The sequence below is a fragment of the Macrotis lagotis genome, chromosome 3, assembly GCF_037893015.1.
Source record: "Macrotis lagotis isolate mMagLag1 chromosome 3, bilby.v1.9.chrom.fasta, whole genome shotgun sequence".
In the NCBI taxonomy this organism is placed as follows: Eukaryota; Metazoa; Chordata; class Mammalia; order Peramelemorphia; family Peramelidae; genus Macrotis; species Macrotis lagotis.
In genome coordinates this window covers 20,601,668-20,622,892 of record NC_133660.1, presented here as the reverse complement: position 1 = coordinate 20,622,892, position 21,225 = coordinate 20,601,668, and the positions used below count along the sequence as shown (strand labels likewise).

Below are 21,225 nucleotides of genomic sequence, written 5' to 3'. Positions count from 1 at the left end.
CAGAGACTGGATACATCCAACTGAAGGAAAGAGGGGAGGCTGGGCAAGCTAACTCCATTTGTCCTTTGATTGCTCTAATAGGACAAAGGAGTTTGTTGGTGGATTAGTCCCTTTTCTAGTTATCTTTCCTCCCTTTTTGATGGGGTCGAGGTCAAGGGTCCAGATATCAATATCAATATCAATTGTAAGTGGAGAGGCTGCCATTCTTAAAGCAGATGAGCTCTGAAATAGGCATTCAAAAGCCCCTGAAGTCAAATTTTCAATATCCCTTTATTGCTGAGATCACCTCTGAAATAGAAGAAAGAAGAAAAGAAAAGAAGAAGAAAAAGAAAGAAGAAAGAACAAGAACAAGAAATAGAAGCAAGAAGAAGGAGGAGGAAAAGGAGGAACAAGGGGAAAAAGAAGAAAGAAAAAGGAAGATAAAGAAAGAAGAAAAATAAGGAAGAAAGAAAAGGACAAGAAATAAAAAGCAAGAAGGAGGAGGAGGAGGAACAAGGAGAAGAAGAAGAAGAAGAAGAAGAAGAAGGACATTAGCAATCATTAGCATTCCCAGTCCTCCCTGCTAAAAGTAAGAACAATCTGAACCTACACAACTAGTATAAAAACAAGTTTGGAGTGATCATTTCAATATATACACATATGTAAATATATCTCTCTACCCACATACACATATAGAAATATATACACATATGTATGTTAAACAATAAAATATGGCCTTTTTCTCCCTTTAAGAAAGTAAGTCAATAAATTATATACCTATAAAAGCAAAAAATATAGCCCAAAGACCACAAATCTCAAATGACAGGCTTTCAGTGCATCTCTTACCCCATAAACAAGAGATTACTAATTTCACTGATGAAACTTCCTATGCCTATGCCTTTCCTATGCCAGGAAATAGTAAGGACCTTCACTAGTTCATCTGTGGATGAACTAAAAGACAAAACACAGAAAGTATCAAATATGCTGGGACCTCCATTCAATCAAGCCTACTTGTAAATGACAAATGAGGTAGGATATGCTCATGCTTGAAAGATATGGATGTCTTATTACATTTCTTCTTATTTAAATTTTTTAGCACTCACAGGAAGGGAGGAGAAGGGAAAGAAGAGGAAGAAAAGAGAAGAAAAGATGTCAGTGTAAGAGAAATGATCAATAATACAGGAGTTGAAATGAAGGTAGTGTTTATTAAGCACTATTTGCCAAGCACTGACCAGGTACTAAGGGATAGACAACAAAACAATACAACCCTGGAAGCTTTCATTCTACTGGTGTGGGAAGAAGAGATACAGCATAATGGCAAATGAGGAAATTTGATATATTTGCAAAAAAAATACAAGGTGGACAAAAGGGAATAAAACTGGAAGGGAGCTGGGGTTCTATGAGGTGGAGGTGAAGACAGAGACTATTCCATGCATGGAAGACAACAGTGAGACAGGAGACAGAAATGTTAGCCTGGCTGAGTTCACATAACCTTCTAGTCATTGTTTAACTATTCTTTCATTGACTTTTCTTTATTTATATGACTAATGAAATTTTCATACTTGAATCTTTTGTTATTGCATCAATTTTACCTCTCCCTTATCCAGAAATCCTTCCCTTATAACAAAGAAAATGCAGGTCAGCAAATTCAACTGATCCATTAATAGCATCTCTCAGTGGATTCAAAAGGCCGCATCCATAGTTGTCCACTTTTACAATGAAAGTAGGCAGCTTACTTAGTCCAAATTGTCTAGAGATGAGATTTTTCACAAAGATGATATGTACTTTTAAAAAAATTAACCCTAAACATAATTTAATCAACACTGTCAATAATTGCAAGCTCTCTATTGAGCTAACTCTCTCCTAACTTACTGGAAGATACTGGGTAGTAAAGAAACTTCAATGTTTTTAGTTTGAAGACAAGTAAATAGAAGTGACTTTGTGTTAATGAGTTCAATTCTTCAGAATGTTTTTTGATCACATTTGGGAAAGAATTAGACTGAGAGAGAACATGAAATTCATCTAAGTACCAGAGGATACAAGGACCAAGGGAAAATGAGAAGGTAACTGAGATTATAATAGGAATACCCCGAACCAGGAGAATCGGTATTGGATGCACCACATTCTCTCAACTTTCAAAGGTGTTGGTACTATCTGAAGAGAGGGGTCCAGGTAGATTTCTTCCTTCATTGCTTTAGAATACAGAAAGAAATCACCAATGCTTTTAAGCACTTTTATAATCCAAATAGTCCTTTGTTGTTTCCAACTTATCTTTCTAGAAAAATTTTTATTTTATAAAATATTATCTTGTATGTAAATTAAGACCAAAAAAAAGCATTTTCCATTTTTTTTGTAAAGAAAATATGGTGTCATTTGTAGAATTGGCAAGAAAACTTGCCTCTGACATTTAAATGGGTGATTAAGTGATCCCTTCACTCTCCAGGCCTCAATTTCCTTCTCATGAGAAGGAGGGTGACAATATCTCTGGTATTTTTATTACAGGCTTGTTGATTCCTGAAGTGTTTTCCAAGTTGTTTACCAAGTTGTAACAGTGCATGTATGAACTTTAACAATTTATCCTTTTAACTATTATCTTTAACAATTTCATGCAGTTTCTTTGTCCATCAAATTATTCAAAAAAATGTGAAAAATATATTTGATCCTGCCTCCCACTTAAAACAGTTCTAACCATCATTTTTAAAAGGAAACATACATCAAGTAGTTCAGTTTCAATCTAACCTTAATAGGAAAATTGACACTGATTCAAGCATGTTGAGTCATTTCCCAGGAAAAACATTCAGACTTGTATAGTTAAAAGGTAATGATTATAATTGCGTTTGTGTTTACACGCCTGCATACATGCATGCATGTGTGTGTGTGTGTGTGTGTTTGTGTGTGTGTGTCTGTAGGAGTGATTGAGTGATTCCTAAAGACACAACCTCCAAAATTTCCTTTTGTCATTCGGCCAGTCCAAGCCATAAGAGTCATCCTTCCCACCCTCTTCCCTCTCTTTCCCATTGTCCTCCCCCCTGACCCCCCCCCACTTCTTTGTGCCTTTACCTACTATGTAATTCAGTCTGCAGGACCAGGAAATAGTAAGGACCTTCACTAGCATGATAATTTTCCAGTTGCCTCCTGTTTTCATTGACAGAAGACAGAATCTATTCTTTTCATATTTCCCTCATTGATTTTCTGACTTCTTTTTTCAGTTCCCAATGGAAAAGAGACATTTGAATCATCATCTTTCTGGGCTCCCCTGCAGGTTGTTTTATAGCTAGCAAATCATTTAAAAAGTCCCACAATCTAACAAACACATATGTACATACATACATACATATATATATATATATATATATATGTATATGCACAACAATACCCCCCTCCCAAGGAAAATCCCATTGTAAAAAAGGGAAAAGGGTCTTGACAGGGTCTATTGACATACAGGGAAATCAATTGCATTTCCAAATCTATTTGAACACTAAAGGGATAAGAAGACCTTTTAAGAGTTTCTCTAGATAGGTTACTTAGGATACCACCTTCCTTCCTCTGTGGAGCTGGCTGGGGAAGAAGAAGGTTTGATTCACAATTCTGGTAAAAAATCACTGATGGTCAGTGTGATCCTGTCCAGGCACCATTCAAACTAAGACAAAGGCAAAAGGAATACACACTCTGGACAGCAATTTCTCATGATAAGATCAAGGACTTGTCCTAGGCTGGGGTGCAAGTCAATGATCTTTTTTTTTTTGATGGCAAAATCTGAATGATTTCTTTCTACATGCTCAACAGGATAGATGGAAGATTCCACAAGTAGAAAGGTAGCTTAGAAATACAAATGCAGCTTAGAAGAGTTATTCTGGGTTTAAACATTAATGTAGCAAGGGCTCTGTTCCTCCAGGATTCTCAGGGAAAACTAGAATGTGTCCTAAAGAAATAAAGTGCTCTCATTGGGTCTTAGAATAAGGAGAGAATTATTCTACATGGGCAGAGTGACAAAGTCTCTCAGTGAACCCAGAGGCCTTGTCTGGTCAGGGCTGAGTCCTCCATGTTGTTTGATTGCTGCATGTATGGCTGCTCTGCTCTGTCACACAGAGACTTGAATACTGCAACTGGCATTCTGGTACAGTCAAAGAAATGCATAGGAAAGCATATGATGTTCCAGCAGACTGGATGAGACTTTCTCACCCTTCAGAATGAATATTTTCTTCTTTCTTCCTCAAATTACCCCTGGATGGTTTATCATCTGGCTGGAAAATGAGGGATTTCCCCTCCCAGATTGATTATTTTGTGAAGGAAAACTAGGTCATATTTTTGCTTCAGTTCTTACCTAGCCTTTAATTATTGAATGTTTGTTGCTTGAGACAAACTAAAACCTGGGACAGACCTTGGCTTAAAAAGGTCAGGGAGCTATCATCAGTCATCCTAACCTACTTCCCACTGGACTCTGGAGAAGAGAGTGAGGCTGATGATTTTGTACAGTCCTTTCTCACTTAAATCCAATTCACTTGTAAATCAAGATATCATTGTCTAGATGTCATGGAAATACAAACAGAAGCCACTTTTCTCACATGCAAGGAATTACAGAATTCTCAACTGGGTCACTGCTTGGAGCCTCAGGTGGCTTGTTTCTTCTGCCATGTTTAACACCACACCCTTTTACTTACAGGTATCTGAAATATGATATAAGTGTGTAGACAAGACAAGTATAGACTAGCTTACCTGCCAGAGAAGGTCTATCTCTATCTAATCTGTGATCTATGAACTTGTTCTCCCCCCCCAATATTTGGATGACTACATTTCAATATAATTAGGCTCCATTATAGTCCTATGTATATTAGTTTTTATATGTTTAAAAATATTTTTCTGAAAATGGGTCCTTCCTTGACACACAAAAAAAAGTTATGAACTCCTGTGTCTATGTGAAAGATTTAAAAAAATAAGGTCATCTGAAAAGTAAAGAGATAGTAGATGGTGGGATATATCAAAGTGACCTTTAAGATTCCAATAGTCTAATAAGTGTCCTCAAGGAAGCACTCAGGATAATCTCCCTGAAAGTCATATTTCATTGATTTTTGTATTACAAATGAGTTTATTCCCATTACAGGAAGAATCTAAAGACATTCCATTTTTGAAATTGGTTACTTGGACCAAAATTCATCTTCCATATGGATTCGTCAATCTGACAACAGAATGATTTAACTGAAAGATATCTGAATTCTAGGAAAATCAGAAATGAAATTCCTAGCAAATGGTCTAAATTTGCAGAGGAATCTCAAAATGAAATAATACTAGATTTTTTTATTCCCTCATCTCAGAAGTCATTGTTATAGGATGGCCCCCATGGGATGGTCCTCCAGGAGGCTGGAAGGCAGGGCTGCTGGGAATAACTTGGTTTGAGAAGGGGGGGTGGAGCTGCAGGGAGCAGCCTGGGAGGGGAAAAACCATAGGACTGATCTTCAATACATCTTGATATCCCTTCTTGGGTCAAGTTTAGATGAAAAGATCATATGCTTTGAGCATAATTTGAATTATGAGATTCAGTGAAATTGTATATGTGGAAACATTTCTTTCAGTATAAGGAAATCTAGTGGTTTTTCCCCCCAGAGCATACATATGCAGACATTGGTACATAGATAATATGAATGCAATCCAATACTCTCATTAACCATTTCGCAAAAACATCAGAGTACCTTTCTCAGGGAAGCCCTAAACATGTGTTAGAAAAGAAGGGGCTGCCTTGCTTAAAGCTGACTTCGATCTTCTCACTTTCCCAGCCCTTGGTCTGACAATGACATTTCCACTTAGTGGAATTCAAAGCTATTCCCTGTGCTTCAGTGACAGTCACAGAGCTCAGCTCCATCAAAGGTTCCTCTCAGAAACCAGATACTGTTTTTGCAACTGCATTAATCACTCAGCAAAGCAAGCTGTTCGACTCAGCAGTCTTCAGTTAGCCCAGCTGCTCCAAGTGAATGATGCCATTTGGGCACCATCATGGGCTCCTGGGCTAGTCCATCACTGTCACCTCCAGCTGGAAAGGAGAGCATCCCCTTTCTTAGGAGGACTCCATTGGAGGCGGAGGTGCAGTTGGGGGAGGGGGGTTCTCATGCATGTGTAACTGCCCACATCTGGGTGCACAGGCTAGACTTGGATAAGGTCTCACAAATAGTATTGCAACCTGGCTTACAGTCACAACCTGAGAGTCTGAGAATGATCTTATTCCAAGGAGAAATATTTTCTCAAGGATAGACATTTCCATAGCTTTCAACTGAAGACTACTTTACTTACATAATTGATTTGAACCTCACAACAGGTTTTATCATTTTGTCCAATTTTGCAAAGAGAAAACTGAGACTGAGTCCAGTTAAAGGACTTGCCCATCATCAGAAATCTGATGTGTCAGGTTTGAATTCAGTTGTTTTAGTTCCAAGTCTTAGTCTTTCGTTGAGCATAATTAATAAACCCAACAAAAAGGTATGGGTTTTCTTTTCCCCTTTTTAAGTTGCTCCTTATTTTCTTGGATGCTTTTTTAATGGGCTATGAGAAGTAGAGTCAGGGTGTTAACAGTAGAAGGAGCTTTAGGATAAGTGACAGGAGAACAAGCCATGCCATTGGTGAGTAAATATCCCTTTTCTCCCTTGAGATTCTATTACTCCCTTATAAAAATGAGAGGACCTCTTGAGTCTTTCCCAACATGAATTTTCTGGGATTCTATATTCTGTGATTTGAACATGAAATAAAATCTAATGCAAATGAAAATGAGGACTATACTGATGGCCTTAAGTAAGAAAAATGATCATTGGCCTGAATTCTTGCTACTTCTGAAAAACAAAATAATCTGATAACTCTGGTGAGTCTTGGGTTGTTTTCTCAAGATAATTCCTGACCACAAGGTGCAGACATTCTGAGAGACTGCAAAGCTAGAAAGGGAGAACATGGTGGACCAATGGACTTGAGACTGAACTTGAGACTGAAAAATGATGTGATGACAAGAGAGGGCAAAAACTCACAATTGGGAGACCTTTGTTAAATACTCAAATAATGCCAGGATAGTGCAAAGCATTCAGCAAAAGACAAATGATGGTGTAGTGTCAGATACAACTGAAGTGGGAAAACTTAGCCTTTGACACTAAACCTCTGTCATAATACTAGGCATGTCCTGCAACCTCAGAAGCATACATTTTGGACCAGAAAACCCCTAAATGATAATGCATTTTCCCCACCTTCCCATTTTACCACTGAATGCCCAAATGGTTCCTGTGTGAATCATCCAAGGCCCTCATAATTCCCAAACTTTGTCTACCTGGGGTGCTGGGGCCATTTCTCCCCAAGATCCAGCCAGCTTAGGGAAGAATAGGGAGATACCAGCTGGGCCCTTGCCCTCTGGGAATCTGGTTGCATGAAAATGTCTGGGATCTTCGATAGAGGCTGCAACATCCTTCCTGTCATTCTGTTTATACAATTGGGGTCTATGGTAGAATAAGCTTTTCATGCAGTAGAATTATAAACATGTATCTTATGTTGTCTCATTCCCTCCCCCTTTCCCTCCTTTTGTTGCTATTCTTAAATGCTGAATAAAGTAGTCTTATGGGGTTTTTTTCCTGCATGTGTTTACTCATTTGTAATTACTGTTGTCTCACTATGGAACTGGATTTGTTTTTATTGTTTAATGAGTCTATGGCAGACGTGTTGAGAGAACACTTCAAAACTCTTAGATCAGTATGAATGGAAATGATGTGTTTGTATTGCATTTGGAAAAAGGCAGATCACCATGCAGGGTTAGCAAATATCATCATAACTGCCAAGAGGACACAGATCTAGAGTCAAGAAAGCAGCAAGATATGGTGTAGAGAGGGTAGCAAGCCTGAAGGCAAAGGAAAGGACCCAATTTGATATCCTTGAGCTGTCATAAGTTACTATTTGATTAACTTGGGTCAAAAAACAGCACTTTCCTGGGCATCAGTTTCCTCATCTGTAAAATGAGGTCATAGGACTAAATGACTTCTGAAATCCCTTCTTGCTTGATATCTTTGCTGTTTTAATTAACTCTGGCAGTACTTTGGGAACTAGGAGAAAAGGTAGAATCAGTAGGAGGATGGCTTAGTCAAAGTCCGATCCAGTTTATTGTACTTACAGAGGAGGAAAAAAACCAGACATGATCAGTTCCCAGATCAATAAAATCCTTTCTACTCCACATAAGCCATAAATGAACTAATCAATTTGGACTAAAGTAGGAAAAAACGAACCTCCAAGCCTAGTGTTTTGAAGGAACTTTCGTGGATTTAAGGACATTATAGAATCAGATGCTTTCTGTCTATCCTTCTAGCCATGCATCCATCTATCTGTCTATCTTGTAAGAAAACACAATGACTTTCAATAATAAGTATCTCTTTGAAAAACTGTTCTGTGGTGGAAACTTCAGCCATGGCCATGATTGAAGGGATGGCCTACTTGGTTCTGGAATTGGGGCAGTCTGCTAAATGCCAGTCCAAGACCCACTAAGCTTACAGACTGACTTGGGCTGTGGTTCCAGTATTTCCATTTGAAGAAGATGCCAGCATTATCAACTCTGGATTTTGACTGCAGTTCACAGCAGGGAGATTGGGACTCTCACTACAAATCCAAAGCAGCTATCTGGCCCAAGGTACAATGGATATTCTTGAAACAAACCCTCAGCTGCCATGACTATACTTATGTACATGCTTAGATGGGCTTTATTTAGAAAATTGAGGCAGATGGTTTGAATATATGCAATATATCAAGTGATCTACATAAATACATAATAATGTAGATGGCTATATTCAAATTCACATACATAACCAGACATATATTTATAGAGATCTTATACATACAGACATATTCACACATGAGAGGCAATGTGGTGCCTCGTGTCTCCATGCATGATGGACAGTGTATAGATGAAGAGCTGAACTTGGAGCCAGGAAGACTGTCAAATACTGACTAGAGGACCCTATAACTCCAGCTTTCCAGTTTCCTTAGCCTCTGGGAAGGGAAAACAGTTGGCAGGGTCATCGCTGAGCTGAACAGGGAAGGAATTGAAACCCTGGCTGTCTGGTGTCCAGGAGACTGCTTTGCAACACTTTCATTGCCTTATAACATGCCTGCTTCAAAAGCATCTGCCTAGGAGAAACATGATTTTCCATGTTGCTTTCACATACATCATAGAAAATATAGTAGGGAAAAAGCCTAAAACCTCAGGGTGAGATTGAAGCATTTATAGAGATGTAGAGATGGCCCTAATTTATATCAAAGATACAAGGATTACTACATCATAAGATTAAGTAATATATTTGATAATATGAAACAAACAAAAGAATACCCAAAAGAGAAATGCTGCTGGCAGTATAACCATTAAAGATTAAACATAAAAATCAACTACCCTTTAATGCATAGGTACAAAAAGGGCATTGTCTAAAATATGATAAAAAGGATATATTGCCAACATCTGCAATAAGGCATGCCCCCAGTAAATGCACAAGTAAAGCAAGAGTGCCCTCTTTCTCCACCATTATTTAATATAGTTCTAGAAATGCAAAAAATAAACAAAGCTATTCCAATTTGTTAACATCATAAGGATTTCTATACAGAACTTGAGCTCCTCAGCAAAGACACTGAGACTTTTGATAACTTCTTTGAAGTAGTTAAACATAAATAAATGTTAAGAAACCAATAGCATTCCTCTACAGCAATAACAAAATCGAGGAGGAAATATGACAAGAGGAAACCACCATTAATATAATACTCAACATGCACAAAATGAGAATGAAGAGGAGAACCAAGATTGTTAACTTTTATAGAGTTGCTAAACAATTTATAGATGAGGTATTGAAAATTCCTTAATGCAATTTTCAGCCATGACATGTGGGATACATTGCACATTGTTTCACCCAATCCCCACAACTGTTTGGCTGAGAGGGCTTTGTTATATTTTATAGGTGTTGATATTGAAAGAGAACATTTAAGTGGCTTTCCCAGAGTCAAATTGATAGGAACTGTGTAAGATAGCATTTAAACTTAAGTCTTTCTTTTTCCAAGTCTAATGGTCTATCCATTATGCCACCTAGTTACTTCCAAAATATTGAGGGTCAATAATCCAAGAAAAATTTAATACAAATATAATTATGATTGATTCTTTCATTAAAAAAAAATGAATGGGGCAGCTAGGTGGCACAGGGAATAGAGCACCAGCCCTGGAGTCAGGAGGACCTGAGTTCAAATCGGGCCTCAGACACTTAATAATTACCTACCTGTGTGGCCTTGGGCAAGCCACTTAACCCGACTCCCTTGCAAAAAAAATGAAGGACTTAAATAATTGGAAGGGTATTCATTACTACAATAGCAATATAACAACAATATTGCTACTAATAGTACTACTATTAGAGATAATAATAACATAATATAGAGTGAAAATAACTTTACTGCCTAAATAAATTCATAGATAAAGCACTATACCAATCAGACTCCTCTAAGTGGTTAGTCTATAGAGTTAGACAGAATAAAAACAAAATTTCTTTGAAAGTGGGAAAAGGTCTAAAATCTTAAAAGGGATACCAGCAAGATATAGGGGGAAAAATAGAGAATAATACTTCCAAAATTCAACAAAGCAGTAAATGCCAAAACTGTTTCTCACTATTTAAAAAAAATAGAAAAGTAGATCAGTGGAATATCCAAAATAAAGAAGAGTAAGAAATAATTGAACACAACAGGTAAAACTATCAAACTCCTAAAATATACATTAGCCAAGAACTTCCTCTTTAACAAGAAGTCCTGGGAAAATTGCAAAACAGGGAAGTAGGAATTGGGTTTAGCATAATATCATATACTATACATCACAGTAATTCAATATGCTTAAACAGTTCAAAAACTCAGATCACAATATGGAAAAAATAGAAATAGAAGAAAACAATTATGGTCCTTACTAAATAATGGCTAAGGGGGGAGTTCTCAACCAAGTCAGGAGTTGTAGTACTCAAAAAATAAAATCAATATGTTTGATTTCATGAAACTTTGGGTTACAGCAAATTCAATTCAACTAGGAAAAGAATTCACTGCCTGGGTGAAAAAAAATTGTAAAAAATACTTTTGATAAAGTTCTTATATTCAAATTATCCTGGGACATAACATAAGCACATTAGGATCATGCTCCAATGTCTAAGAAGTCAAAAAATTTGTTCCAATAATTTGTATGAGAATATTGGCAAAATAAGAACGATATGAAATATTGACTCAAGAAGAGACATGTAAATTAGATGAACTCTGAAGTTTCACCACATAATCAGAAACTTGGAAAAGATGGCATAAAATGGAAAATGTTGAGGAAACTGCAAAAAGACAAGCAAACAAAATATACTTTTTCTGAAGAAGTAAATTGACCCAAGTATTCTGAAGCAGTTGAGTTTTAAAAATAAAATGAAAGCATATACTTTAAATTTCTAAAACTTATACACTTAAGATCTGCATACCCTTAACCCAGAATATGGCAATTACCATATAGTACTCAAGAAAAGATAAAAGTTCCAGAGATACAAAATATTCACAGCAGAACTTTTTCTGTTAAGTACCCACCAACAAGGGAATAATTAAGCAAATGGTGGCAGACTAATGGAATGGAAGAGACTCAAAATGTAAGAAATGGTGAACATGAGAATTCCCATGACTGTGGGAAAGCTTAGATGAAAAGCTACAATGTGAACTAAAGTCATTGAGGAAAACAATTTTCCATCTAAAATGAATATAACAATGCAAATATAAATATGAAGAACAGCAATTCCCCAAAGAAGTTCTATCCAAAGGATGTATAATAAAAATAAATAAATAAATAAAGACAAAAACTTGGTCTCAGTAAGCCATGAGAAAATGCATCTCCTTCAGTTCACTGCAGAGGTAGAGGACTATGGGCATGGGATATTCCAAGTGCTGTCAGAATTAATTGGCACATGAGTTAGCAAAAAGAAAAAAATAATTCTGCAAAACTAACTTTCAGGCATACAGACATACACATGTGATACAAGGGCTGACTCACAAGGTAGAGGGATGTATTCATTAAGAAATAAAAGTAGGGGTGGCTAGGTAGCGCAGTGGATAAGGCACCGGCCTTGGATTCAGGAGTACCTGGGTTCAAATCGGGTCTCAGACACTTAATAATTACCTAGCATTGTGGCCTTGGGCAAGCCACTTAACCCCATTTGCCTTGCAAAAACCTTAAAAAAAAGAAAAGAAATAAAAGAAATAAAAGTAATATTAAAATAAGATATGAATAACAATTATTTTTAAAGAAATAAATGATGTAGAAACCCTAATCAGAGTTATAACATTCCATTTAGGCATTCCCCCCCATCTCAGTTGCATCTTCTCCTCCTGGTCAGATCCCATCTAGATGATGATTCTATTCAGTTCTGGGACTTTAATAGACTTTAAAACATATGGAGGAGGCAACCAGGGTGATGAAGGGCCTGGAGATCATGCCAAATGCATAACTGATGAAGGAACTGAAACAACCAGTGAGTGTTTTAGTGTGGAAAACAAGTCTTAGGAAGAGGTATGCCATCTACCTCCAAGAAATTGAATGATTTCCATGGGGATTTTTTTTCTTTTGGCTTAACCTGATTGGGCAATACTAAGAAGATGGAAGTAGGAGAGAAACACAATTTTCCTTCTCCTGTAAGGAAATTTTTATAACAATTTGAGTTCACCCAAAGTACAATGACCTGTTTCCATTGCAATAAGCCATTGCCTTCATTTCTCTAGAGATCTTTGTTCAGAAGCTGGATGACCATTTGCCAGAGAAATGGTAGAGGGGTTTCCTGTCCAGAAAAGGCTGACTGACATGATCAGGAATATGAAGTCCCTTCCAAATCTGAAACTTTATGATTCTAATATTTTGGAGTAGAAGGAAATTAAAATAAAACAGGATCCTGGTGAGGGCTGAAGGACTACAAAGCATAAGCAGACCTGAGGAAGACCAAGTGAAAATGAAAGATATTCCCCCAATAAAGTTCTGTGGTTTCTGAATCCCAAGGGGAAAAAATGAACTCTTTCTACCATTCACATCTTCTTCCCCAACAAAAAAAAAATCTGATTAGTGAATTTTTGAAGAAAAACTAATTTATAACATTGTCTAGTATGATTCAACATTTGGGAACACACTGTAGGGGCTGCACTTTCCAAAACATGAACATACCATAATCAGAGATAGTCAACACAACCTCTTGGTTCAGACATGAGAACAACTCTTTAAGTTTGATCTTCATGATTGAAATCTCTTCTCCCCTAAGTGCTCTTTCTCCAATGTGGGGGGGGGGGGGGGGGGGGGGAAGAGAGATTGGCACAAGTCTCTTGGACAAGAGATGGAAACATTCTTTTCTATCTAAATCATCCCACTCTGTGACCACCTTCCCCATCAAGCCAAAGCAAGCTTTAGCATCCAGACACTGGCTAGGAAGACCAGGACATTCCTTTGGTTAGCCATTCCAGGGCTTTCTTATGACTTAACTTGATTATCTCATTATTGGGCTATTTTGCATTAATAGCCATATGCCAAGTATACCTAACTCTTCAAAGTCACCTTGTATCAACTTAACATGTATTTTGTGAATACCTATCCATTCGTGACTTTTCTCCCCACTGTATCCTCATTAAGATATGAGATTCCAATGACCAGGGATCTTGATCCTTTTCATTCAGTAATTCCCTTGGGAACACAGTTAGCACTTAATAAAGTTTGACCATTTGATTTGCTATTTAAAATCCCCTCCATGTTCAGTAACTAGTACTTCATACTCACTATTAAATGGGTGGTAAAAAAAAAATAAAATAGTGATAATGAAAAGATCAATAATAATGAAGATGATGATGATGATGATGATTATACTTTTTTATTCCAAAAACACCAGCCCAACAGACTTTGTTTCTTTTTTTAAGGTTTTTTTTCAAGGCAAATGGGGTTAAGTGGCTTGCCCAAGGCCACACAGCTAGGTAATTATTAAGTGTCTGAGACCGGATTTGAACCCAGGTACTCCTAACTCCAGGGCCAGTGCTTTATCCACTGTGCCACCTAGCCGCCCCCCAACAGACATTGCCATCCAATAGATCAGCCCTACCTGGTAGCATGATAAATTCTAAATAAGAATGAGAATGTCTATCTAACATACTTAATAGGGCTCAATTTTGGTTGTTATCAACAGTAAACTATCTCAGCATTCTATGCTTCACTACAACTTATAAACTAAAAAAAAACATCCATCTTTCTGGATTAGAGCATTGGATGGAATGAGCTCTAAGTTTCCTTTACATTTCAAGATTTCAATGATTTTATGATATCATTAAGCATCACTGCCACTGAATATTGATAGACTCACCATATTAAAAACTAGCCTTAGACTGAAGAAGAAATGGGTACCTATCCAGGCTCATATATTTAATAGCTATTTGACCCTAGACAAGTCCCTTAACTTTCTTGCAGCCTCAGGGTCTTCTTCAATGCCAAGGGGCTAACATCTGGCTCCTGTGAGGTCTGAATTTGATGAAATCAGATCAGTTCTGGAATTAATTTTACATATCATAAGGTATTTTCAATGTGTAAAATCTTACTCATCTTTTCCATTTAGTATCATCATCATCATCATCATCATCATCATCATCATCATCATCATCATCTATATTGTATTTGTTTGAAGGCTGGTCTCTTTTAGTCCTATCCTAATTGCATTTGGGTCTTGGTTAGTATTGATTCTTTTGGTTGCATTATACAGACCAGTTTCCTTTGTGCTGACCTATTAACCTTTTATCTCCAGAAGAGAGTCATAAATAGGAAATCTGGCACCTGGGTTAAGCACAAGGGTAAGAGGGAAGAGACCCTAGGGAAAGCCCAGGAGGTTGCTATGGGGAAACTACAATTGGAGGAGAGGAAGTGGGGGCAGGGCTACATGGATCTGGAGCTCATCCAATGGGCCTACATCTTATTGTCCATGAAGCCATTTCCCCCAGCAACTCAAGTCTGAACCCTGTGCTCCTTTTCAAAAAGTAGAACTGGAAAGCACCTGAAAGAACTGTAACTAAGATAGGGCTCCAGGGGCTTTGTGACAATGAGCACAAATACATAGGGGTTCATTTCCTTCCCCCAGATGACTTGTGGTCCTCTGGCATTCTGTGCCTGTGCCATGGTGTTGAGGAAGAATACCACTAGTTTTCCTTCACCTCATCTGCCACCTTCCAATGATTGGAGACTTGGGGGTTGAGGGTTGTTGACTGCAAAATATGGGTAAAAAGTGGAAAAGATTGGTTCTAGACTTGGCCCTGCCTTGCTCCCTCTATTCCAGTTGTAACCTCCCAGCAGTAGCCTCATAGTCTTTCATCTGAATCTCTTCCTTCCCACCCCCCATGCTAAATCCTAGTACTAGGATTTCTATTTATGACTCTCTTCTGGAGATCAAAGGTTAAATACACTGCACACTCAGAAAGGCTGATAGTCACTGAGAAAAGATATATTCCTAAAGAGAAGTGAGTCCAGAATTATAAATCTCCTGAATGGGGGGATGGAGCATAAATTCAACCAAATATTGGCAAAGCCTAACTTTGAACATCTGCAACCTTGGATTTAAATTCAGAGACAAGAATTACTGATATGAGGAGGATCTGGACCCACTGCAAAACATGAATTTGGGAAACATTTAAACACAGAAAGGAGAAAAGGGCAGCTTGGAAGAGGAGGATTAGAGACAATTGAATCCTGCTTAAAAAAAGAGGACAGTCACCTCTACTAGAGACCTAAAACTGCAGATGGGATAGTATAAGAGCCACTGAAGGCAAGCCAACTGGTCTGTTTCTCAGGGAATTGGGATGAAAGCAAGGGCCAGAAAGGGCCACCATGCATTAGGCATGGAAAATGCCGTCAGTTCATGAAGATGAATCCAAGGGGAAGGACACTAGTCTCTGAGTTACTTCTAGGTTCTAGGGAGAAGGCAGAACTGCCTAAATATTCAGGTCAGATTGATTTCAAATTGGGGGAGGGGGGGTCTTGTATTTATTCGGCTTTGACCCATCTTGTAAACTTGTTTTTGTGTTCTCTCTCACACCCCCTAGGACAAGGTAAATTACCTATAGTTTGAATGGTTGCATTTTTCTCTAGGGCCAAATGTAGTTCTTTTTCTATAATAGTCACTTTATAAACACTAATTGAATTGAGCAGAATACCAAGGTTATTGCATGGTCTACTCCAGAAGGGCAAGATTAATTTTTTTCCTAAAGGGGAATGGAGAGGCTGCTAGGTGGCACAGTGGATAGAGCCCCAGCCCAAGAATCAGTAGGACCTGAGTTCTCATACAACCTCAGATACTTTTTTTTGGTTTTTGATTCTTTTCTGCAAGGCATTAGGGTTAAATGACTTGTCCAAGGTCACACAGGTTGCTAATTATTAAGTAGCTGAGTCTGGACTTGGACTCCTGACTCTATCCACTCCCCCCCTCAGATACTTAATAATTACCTAGCTGTATGACATTTGGTAAGTCATGTAACCCCATTGCCTTGTATAAATCAAAAAAATAAAAAAGGAATGAAACCATCCTAGAGCCCTAATTAGTATAGAAGACTATGTTTGAACCCCTGATATAGTTTCTTCATTGTCCAAGAATAAAGACCCAATCCTTGAGGAACACCTCAAGCATGACATCCCCTAGTGCCTGGGGGCAGACCAATGAGAAATATGGAAGCTATGGCACTGTGGCCAACTAAATCAATGCTAAATCCTTGCCCAAGAGCCTTTCTATGCAATCGAATAATGAATTGATATTGTAACACAGTAGATGGTCTCTCATAGTAGATGAATCTCTCAATTCATTGTAATCCAATCTTGAACCACTGTAATGTCTTAAATTGAGATTATTCTTAAATGATGCTTCAAAAGTAGATGAAAACTTCTTGACATCTATTTTCTGCCAACTTTATTTGCTTTTATTTTTCTTCTGTAAAAAATTTCAAAAAGAATTCTGTCCCAGATTTTCATGCCCATTCCATCCATAGTCACATTGGTTTCTCCATTCACTATGTTTATAATATGTATGAATTTGTTTTCACTCATAGAAGACCATGAAGTTAATGGCTGATCATTTGCAAGTTTTTGCTATATGACTTGTTGATCCTTCTTATAGAATACCTTCCTTGTTTTACCTTACCCAACCTCAAAATTCACTTGTTTGCACAGAGGCAAATAGCTCAAGTGGGCTCATGTTATAATGCTAGGCTTGTGGGCAACCGATGTGCTTGCCAAGTGTGTGCAACTGGACAAATTGGTTTTGCCAAGAGACTCCATGAGACAAACTCACTCTCACCCCATCAGGCAGCTAGCAAGAATCCAACTGCTTAGGAAATCAGAGCACAGAGTCAATCCCCATCTCCATTGCCAGGGACCAGTAGTGCCAAATGCTTTTAGAGTCTTCAATAACATTCTGACCCTACCCTGAAGAGGCAGAAAAAAAATCCTTGGATGCTAATCAGAATGTGCAAATGCAATATTTGGTTATGAGGCCCAATAGCAAATTGTTTAAATAATCCAGGAAACATAGCAATTAGAGATTCCTAGTTTTGGTGACAAGAACTAAATGTGGAACCAGTGGAACTACTCACTGAGTAGTCATCATCCTCCCTGAGAGTATAAGGATGGTCAAGCAGTAAATCTAGAAATGCCCTCTTTGCGGGGTGAGAAGCATTATCTTAGTGCTTATGTCCCAGAATGGGGCAGTAAGGGCTTTCTGGAAATGCCCTCTTTGGGTGTAAGAAGCATTATCTCACTGCTTATGTACTGGAATGGGGCAATATGGGCTTTCCCTAGGGCAAGGGCAAGGAATGTCCACTGTGGGTCATAAAAGACCCATGAAATCATTTGGTCTGGCAGCTGACAGGGCTGCACTCAAAATTCAATAAATCTACAGACTTTTCAGGGTGAATTAAATTTACCAGACTAATTTTTAAGTTTATAATTTTTCACGGCCTGAAAATGATCATATAAATATCCAAACAGCCCTTGGCAGAAAAAAAGGTTCCCTCCCCTGCCCCCCCCCCAAGGGATCAACATCCCTCTGGATGTCTTTTCTGTATTCTCTGGGAGATTTTCACTTCTTCTATTTGATAAATCTTAAAGGCTAGAAAAGATAGCTAGCTGTTATATTTGTTGCAACTACACCCACAATCTGCCTGACTTCTACATCACTCCAACCCCAAGTGAGCCCCATTCTCCTGTTATTGGTTTCCTTAACCAAAGTCATATATGTGAAAGGTGGGATTTGAACCCAGGCCTGATGGCTCCAGAGCCTACTATCTTTCCCTTGGACTTCCTGTCCCTCTGTCAAAAGATCAGTGAGGGTGTCTAGGTGGCACAGTGGATAAAGCACCAGTCTTGGAGTCAAGAGGACCTGAGTTCAAATCCGACCTCAGACACTTAATAATTAACTAACTGTATGACCTTGGGGAAGTCAATTAACCCCATTGCATTGCAAAAACAAAGAAAAAGAAGATTGAGGGCTAAATGTTGCTTGGGTGGACACAAGGGACTAAGGAATGAATTATCCTTGCCATTAGGTGAGGCTAAGAAAAGGACACCAATCCACCACCAAAGGAATCAAGATTAGATTGTCCATTAAAACCAATCATCATCCCAACTCCCCTCAAAAAATCATCAGAAGAATATTGACCAGGAAATCACAGGCTCATGAATAAGTCCCTTGCCAAACATCTGCACTAGAAGCAGACTCTACCATTCATTGCTATGCTGCTTACAAGTCTTGGCAAAGGGAGTCATTGACAACACACCAGGTTTATTTAGTGAATACCACATGGCCTGGGAGCTCTACAGTCTCTTACTATTGCCATAAAACTGGTTTTATCTAAACCTGATGCAGCCCCAGGACTCCTGGGAAAAGCATCCTGTGAAAGAATCTGGGAAGCTAGAGATCTTATCAGAGTGAAGAGCTTTAGTCAATTCTAACACTGGGCCATAGCTAATGGGGTCACATTTTCTGGGGCTGCTGAGAGGCTGGTGATGATGGTCTTTTTCATCTCCAGCCCCATGGGGAATCAAGATGTTATCTGACTTTCTAGGTCTCAGCCTTCACTCTCAGAAAACATCTGGGTCTCTGGGCACATATTGGGATGCAAATTGGGTGTGATCTCTCCAAGATGGTCATGATGGCCAAGAATAAAAGGAGGAAATGAATAAAAAGCACTTGAGCAGTTTCAGAGGATCAACTGATTATGACACTTCATACACATATGTCATTTGAATCTAACAAAGACCTTGTTGGAGTCACTGTTAGCACTATCCCATGTGGGAATGAAGGCAGAAAACTGAGGTCCAGAAAGATTTTTTTTCCCCACGGTAACTCAACTGGATGAAAGAAATTCTGTGCTAGATGGTCATAAAGACCAGAAGTGGATGTAACGGAGGACTGATTAAAGAAAATGTGGTGATAGAATGGAAGTTCTTCCATGGCAAGGTCAGTTTCGTTCCTTATTTTGTTCCTAATATAGTGACTCTATTCTAACATACCTTTAGTAAACCCTTGTTGGTTGATTGATTGATTAACTGGAATAATATTTATTTAGCCCTAAGTTTGGGTTGATGAAAATACCATGTGCTTCATTAATACTTATGCAAGAAGAAAAAGTTAGGAGCCCTATTATGCAATGCAACTTGGATCCCAGACCTGGAAAGTGAAGTTCTTAATACCTGCAGTTGAAATAGTCATTTTTGCATTCTTGAGGCTACAAAAATGTCCTAAGTGCTGATGAATGGCAATGTCGCATGTTAGGCCTTTGAAGGTCATAAAGGTCCAATTATGAAACTTGAGGAGACTAAAACAGCCATCTAACCCACCTAAACAGAAATGGAATCTCTGCTTGAAGAGATGGCCCTAGGACTGGCAGCAAGGCCAAAGTGATAAGAGAACTGGAAACAAAAGAGTACATTTTGCTATTGAAAATTAGAATGTTTCATGGAGGAGGTAGCATTTAAGCAAGATAGTATCAGATATAAAGATTTCTTTTTTTCTTTTCTTCGTCTTTCAGGTTTGGTAAGGAAACATGGGTGAAGAGAATGGCATGCCCAAAGATACACTGGTGGGGAGGTTCAAGACAGAAGATAGAATAGATCAGGTCTAGTTTCTCATGTGTTTCAGTGAGTCTACTATTTTTTTTCATTGACTTCATTTCTCTCTCTCTCTCTCTCTCTCTCTCTCTTTCTCTCTCTCTCTCTCTCTCTCTCTCACACACACACACACACACACACACACACACAAAAACACAATTATACCCCTTGCCAATGGAAAGGAAAGCAGACAGAAGAGAAGGGGTTTTGGGATCATGTGTTTAGTAGAAAGGAGACAGTAGATGTGTAAAAGCCCATGCAAAGATGCTTTGGGATGGGGGTGGATGAAGCTTTAAGGCCATTCTGTGCTTGTTACCTTAAACTAGTTTGACCTGGTTGATGTAAGTGAGTTAGGCAACAGGCCCACTCTGGGCCACATAGTGCAGAGTATAGAAGCCACAAAGAAAATTAGCTTTTGGAGTCAGGTCAAGTTACCTGCCCATATATTCCTCATGCCTTCAGCCTTACTCCTGAACATGTTGCTTAAAACCTGGCTCCTCTAAGCACTGCTACCTCTTGCATTTGGGGGTCTTTTCAGTTCACTGTCCTGATATCTAGGTCAGATCTAGTGTTCTGTCTTTATTCACAGCCTATAAAGTACTCTGGAATTTACCTACATGGGCAAACAAAGATATACCCTCTATTTCTTTTCTTTCAAATGAGGGCCAGGGAGGAGATGTATTCCTAGATGACCAGCACCAGGGACTATGTGTTGGGAACTGTCCACAGGACACCACAGCCATCAAGTAAACTCCTGTATGGAAGGATACACACAGTTAATGACCTCGGGCAGTATATTTCCAATGCTAAGGGATCCTCTATCTAGCTTGACATTATTAATAGCCCTTCCTTCTCATGGCAAGCTCAGGATCCTTTGCAGTTTTGGGAAGCCCATCTGTGGCTGAGACAGGAGCCAGCAGACTGCTGGGTCCTTCTTTGTTGCCCACAGATGCTCTTCAATGTATGAGCATTCATAAAGTTGGGTTTCTGCCATAAAGAACTCTAAGCTACTCATTGACCAAATGGAGAGAACAGTTCTCACATCCTTTCCCTCAAGGAGTTATAGGAAAGAAATTGCTCCCTGTGTCTTTAAGCTA

At 38.6% G+C, this 21,225-nt stretch overlaps 1 protein-coding gene across 6 annotated transcripts in view; it reads right to left on the bottom strand.

Moving 5' to 3' along the window:
- The window catches only part of NRG1 (neuregulin 1), an 887,736-nt gene that overhangs the window by 69,340 nt on the left and 797,171 nt on the right, over positions 1-21,225 (bottom strand). The gene's annotated exons all lie outside the window — the stretch shown is intronic.